This window comes from Triticum aestivum, chromosome 6B, assembly GCF_018294505.1.
Source record: "Triticum aestivum cultivar Chinese Spring chromosome 6B, IWGSC CS RefSeq v2.1, whole genome shotgun sequence".
NCBI lineage: Eukaryota > Viridiplantae > Streptophyta > Magnoliopsida > Poales > Poaceae > Triticum > Triticum aestivum.
In genome coordinates this window covers 96,108,988-96,114,987 of record NC_057810.1, presented here as the reverse complement: position 1 = coordinate 96,114,987, position 6,000 = coordinate 96,108,988, and positions in this window count along the sequence as shown.

Below are 6,000 nucleotides of genomic sequence, written 5' to 3'. Positions count from 1 at the left end.
CGGACATGGATGGTTTTTAACATAGTAGAAGAGTCGTCGCGTTGTTCCTCTACCACAACAACGTGGTGGGTAGCCTGGGGAGAGTTGATTTCCTTCAGATCGGTTTTAAGACCAATCTGATCGTAGTCTGTAGCGACTCCCAGGGCGGCGATGCGATCCAAGAGCTCGTTTACGGAGGAGAGCTCAATCGGATCTAGCTGCTCGGCGAATTCCGAGCTGACGTGAAGATCGCTTTTGATGACCTGAGAGGTCATCGTCGGGGCGGTGGCCGAACAGGCGGTCATAAGAAAACCACCTAGCCGGATAGTTTGGCCGGCGGTCAAAGCTCCCTTGACAACGGCGCCGTCTTTAAAGACGGGAAAAGGCATCCTTCCTGATTGTGACGGCACAGAGGAACTCTCAATGAAAGCACCAATGTCGGTGTCAAAACCGGCGGATCTCGGGTAGGGGGTCCCGAACTGTGCTTCTAGGCAGATGGTAAGAGGAGACAAGGGACACGATGTTTTACCCAGGTTCAGGCCTTCTTGATGGAGGTAAAACCCTACGTCCTGCTTGATTAATATTGATGATGTGTGTTACAAGAGTAGATCTACCACGAGATCAAGGAGGCTAAACGCTAGAAGCTAGCCTATGGTATGATTGTTGTTCGTCCTACGGACTAAAGCCATCCGGTTTATATAGACACCGGAGAGGGCTAGTGTCACAACCTAGTTAGTCATGCATTAGAGTGTTGCATCATGTTTACTCTTTCATCAGAAACTTGAAATGGGGATGACAGAACCCCCAGTCCCCTCTGAAACCAACTAGGGTTACTAAAATAATTTTTCAATGAACCTGAAATGCCCTTCTAAAATGCCCATCATTTTTGTCTTGGTTCAGAACCTCTGCCAAAAGTGGTGCACATTTTCCTAGGCCATCCTAGGGTTTTTGAATTAAATCATAAATATTTGAATTTGGGCATTTAAAATAATATAAAATATTTAAATGCTCAAATATCCCCAAACTAAAATGTCTCATGTTGGAAATAATCCAACTATGGGCCAGGAATAGTTTGGTGATTTTTGGAGTTGCCTAGGTATTTTATTTAATTCAACAAAGTTGCAGATATATTAAATAAAAACAGAAACAGAAAAGGAGGGAAAAACTTACCTGTGCGGCCCAGCCAGCTGGCCGGCCCAGCAAGCCAGCCCAGCCCACCACCGCCGTCGTCCTCCTGGCGCCAGTCGGCCAGGCGTGTGTCCGGCGCGCGCGCACGGCCGGAGCGCCACGCCACCAGCTCGTCTGCCTGCCTCCCTCGCCAGCGCGACGCCGCGGCGCTTCTTCTCGGTGCCGCCCCGATCCCCTGGCCTTATCCCTCTCTCTCTCCCGTGCTGCTCTCTCTCTCTCTCTCTCACGGCCGAACACCACCGTCGCCGCTGTTCGCCATAGCCACCGTCTCCGACCACCCCTCGCTCCCCCCGACTAGCTCAGGAGCTCCGCCTCGACTCCCTCTTCCTCCCCACCGCTCCACAGCTCCCCGGAAGCTCTGCATCGCCGCCACGTCGCCGTTCCCCTCTTCGGGCTCCGATCGTCGTCGCCGTCGAATTCACCGTCACCAGCGCGTCCCCGAGCCCCCTAACCATCCCTGCAGCTCCGCGGTGAGCCCCCGGATCGTTTCCCCCTTCTTCCCTGGTCTCTCCCGACCTCTAGGCCCTAGCCCCACCTTGGCCGAGAGCTCCACGCCGCCGGCGATGTCGCCGTCGTGGCCACGGTCGCCGTAGCGCCCAACCGAGCACACCATCGTGCTCCCCACCTCACCAGGAGCACGCAGCACGCACCAACGCCTCCCCAAACCCCCTGCAACACTGATCCCGACCGCACCCGAACTCCGGCCGCCGCAGCCGAGCTCGCCGCCGTCAACTCCGGCCACCCCGAGCCCAACCACCACCACCAATAGTCGCGGCTCAACCTCAGCAACACGTAGATGCCTTCCGCCGTCCATTTGGTTGCCGGAATGGCAAAAAGCACTTTCGCCGCCGTCTCGGACCTCGCCGGCGTCATGTCGCCGGTGGGGTTTGACTTGTCCGACCTGGGGTTTGACCCCCCACGGTCACTGACGCGTGGGCCCTGTCGGCCAGGTGGTTAGGTTAGCGCTAACTACTGTTAGTCAACACCCCCTGACACTGACAGTGGGCCCCAGCGCCACTAATCCCTAATTAGGATTAATTTAATCCTGTTTAACCCCCTCTGTCACTGACGTGTGGGCCCCACACGTCAGGTTTGACCTCAGCCAGCCACAGTTGACCACTGATGTCATGCTGACGTCATGCTGGCGCAATAATTATATTTCTGGATTTAATTTAAATCAGGAAATTCCAGAATATTAATTAAACTTCAAAAATTCATAACTTTTATTCTGTAACTCCAAATTGGACAAATTATATATGAAAAATGATCAGAAAAATCCAATCTATCCATCTGTACTATTTTCATGCATGATCAAACAAGTTAAATTGATGTTTTAAGCAGAACAAGAAAAGGCACTTTAAAAGGCCATATTTGAATTTGAAATTTGAATCCTTGATTCAAATTTGTTCAAACACTTCTGGTTTTAGTTGCATTAGCCCAACACACTCATATTGCCATGTTTCATGCATGCATCATATTGTTGCACATTGTTTGGTGATGCCTGTGTATCGATGTCCTTTGCGACAGGATCTGTCCCCGAGGAGTACCGTGATTACCCTAACGAAGAACCGTATCAGTGCATCGAACCATCAGGCAAGCAACCAACCATTTGATCATATCGATACAATCCCATGTTCTCGCTCCTGCTCTCTTTTACTGCATTAAGACAACGCGATTCAAACTGCTGTGTGCTACGGTAGTTGAACCCATTTCCTCTGCATGACATGTCATTGCCACAGTAACTAGATGAAACCCACTAGCATGTGTAGGAGTTGATTGAGCCATATGTATGTGTTGTTCCTACCTTGCTATGCCTGCTATGCTTAGAGTCGTGTCAGGTCTGGTTCATCGGGGTGATGGGCTGGAGTGAAATGATTATGTTGGTAATGAGAGTGGTGTGGTGAACACGATTTGGTAAAGGTATCGATGAGAGGCCATGTAGGAGTACATGGTGGGTTGTTTCATTGAAGCCGACCTTAAGCACTGAGATCTGTATGTGTGATTTAAGAATCAGCTACTACCATGCATTGGGCCCGAAACCAATGGACCCTCTCGGCTTCTTATTCACCCTAGTTCTCCATCCAGGAGTTGCAAGTAGTTTCTGGTGTTTGTAGCCTACTGGAGGCCATGGACAGCGCTGACCGTAGGGGTGGGCTGTGATGCGGTAGGTACGTGGCCGGGTGTACCGAATACCCGTTAGGTATCTCGGGAACCCTGTTCACATCGTTCGGGGCCGTATGGGAAACCTCGGCCGGACTCCCTGCGGATGGAACCTGAATAGGCGATAAACCTGGACTGGAGGCTTAGGTGATTAGGTAGGTCGTGGCCGACACCCACGTTGGGCTTCCTCTTGAAGGTTGCCGAGTACATGTCGTGTAAACGACGGTAAGTGGTGAGAGCGTGTATGAAGAAGTACCCCCTGCAGGGTTAACATGATCTATTCGAATAGCCGCGTCCGCGGTAAAGGACTACTTGGTTGCCTATACAGTTCATAGACAAGTAAATGGAAACTACTAAAAGCCTCAAGATAAGTGTGAGTGCCGAGGATGGCTCTTCCGTAGGAAGACGGAGGTGGATCCTCGGTAGTGTATTGAAGTGGTGAGTAGTGGACTCGTGTGCGCAAAACCATTTCAGTTGGAGTATCGTAGAATAGCTTAGCCAAGAGTCAAAGCTGGCTTGCTGCAATAACTCCACCAACCCTTCTTAATAATATGCATGTATGTAGGATCTGATGTAAGTCTTGCTGAGTACCTTTGTACTCATGTTGCTATAATCTACATTTTTACAGAAGACGCTGCAACCCCTTCTGATGGGTTCTATGTAGACGTTGACATCAACGAGTAGGCTAAAGACCCAGGTGGTGACCCTGAGCTTGTGAAGGACCACGTAGTATAGCTAGGCTTTCCAAGCCTCTTTTATTTTACTAGTTGTCTGTACTCAGACAAGTTACTTCCGCTGCTGGTTTGTATGAATGTATGACTTGTATGTGGGGTCGTGAGACCCGTATCTTTGTGTATGTTATGTATGGCTCACTGAGCCTTAAATAAAGTACTTGTGTCATAGAGTCATGTTGTGATGCTTCGTTGTATTTGCACATATCGAGCATATTGTGTGTATGATTGAAATGCTTGGTATGTGTGGGATCTGACTATCTAGTTGTTTATCTTTAGTAGCCTCTCTTACCGGGAAATGTCTCCTAGTGTTACCGCTGAGCCATGGTAGCTTGCTACTGCTCTGGAACACTTAGGCTGGCCGGCATGTGTCCTTCTTCGTTCCTGTGTCTGTCCCTTCGGGGAAATGTCACGCTTTGAGTACCGGAGTCCTGTTAGCCCGCTACAGCCCGGTTTACCGGAGTCCTGCTAGCCCAGTGCTACAGCCCGGACCCACTTGCTGATGACCGACACGTTCGAAGCTGGGTCATGGATGCCTGTCCCTGTAAGTCTGTGCCACTTTGGGTTTACGACTAGTCATGTCAGCCCGGGCTCCTTATCATATGGATGCTAGCGACACTATCATATACGTGAGCCAAAAGGCGCAAACGGTCCCGGGCAAAGGTAAGACGACACCCGTGGGGATACCGTGCGTGAGGCCGCAAAGTGATATGAGGTGTTACCGGCTAGATCGATGTGACATCGAGTCGGGGTCCTGACATTTGCCTTCTTGATACTATGCATGTATGTAGGATCTGATGTAAGTCTTGCTGAGTACCTTTGTACTCATGTTGCTATAATCTACATTTTTACAGAAGACGCTGCAACCCCTTCTGATGGGTTCTATGTAGACGTTGACATCAACGAGTAGGCTAAGACCCAGGTGGTGACCCTGAACTTGTGGAGGACCACGTAGTATAGCTAGGCTTTCCAAGCCTCTTTTATTTTACTAGTTGTCTGTACTCAGACAAGTTACTTCCGCTGCTGGTTTGTATGACTGTATGACTTGTATGTGGGGTCGTGAGACCCGTACCTTTGTGTATGTTATGTATGGCTCACTGAGCCTTAAATAAAGTACTTGTGTCATAGAGTCATGTTGTGATGCTTCGTTGTATTTGCACATATCGAGCATATTGTGTGTATGATTGAAATGATTGGTATGTGTGGGATCTGACTACCTAGTTGTTTATCTTTAGTAGCCTCTCTTACCGGGAAATGTCTCCTAGTGTTACCGCTGAGCCATGGTAGCTTGCTACTGCTCTGGAACACTTAGGCTGGCCGGCATGTGTCCTTCTTCGTTCCTGTGTCTGTCCCTTCGGGGAAATGTCACGCTTTGAGTACCGGAGTCCTGTTAGCCCGCTACAGCCCGGTTTACCGGAGTCCTGCTAGCCCAGTGCTACAGCCCGGACCCACTTGCTGATGACCGACACGTTCGAAGCTGGGTCATGGATGCCTGTCCCTGTAAGTCTGTGCCACTTTGGGTTTACGACAAGTCATGTCAGCCCGGGCTCCTTATCATATGGATGCTAGCGACACTATCATATACGTGAGCCAAAAGGCGCAAACGGTCCCGGGAAAAGGTAAGACGACACCCGTGGGGATACCGTGCGTGAGGCCGCAAAGTGATATGAGGTGTTACCAGCTAGATCGATGTGACATCGAGTCGGGGTCCTGACAGCGTTGGCATCAGAGCCGGACTGCCTGTAGGTTCTCCAAGCCAAACTGGTCGATGTTGAGTCTAGAAATTCTTTAGTTATATGTAGGGGAATTGTTTGTGGGATGGAACGTAAGGCTCTTTTTACTCCTTATACCTTATGACTTTCTGATCTGAGTCAGTCCATTCTTCCACCGGGGGTTAAGGAATTAGGATCTATTCTCTCTATCAGGATCACGTGTTACTAAT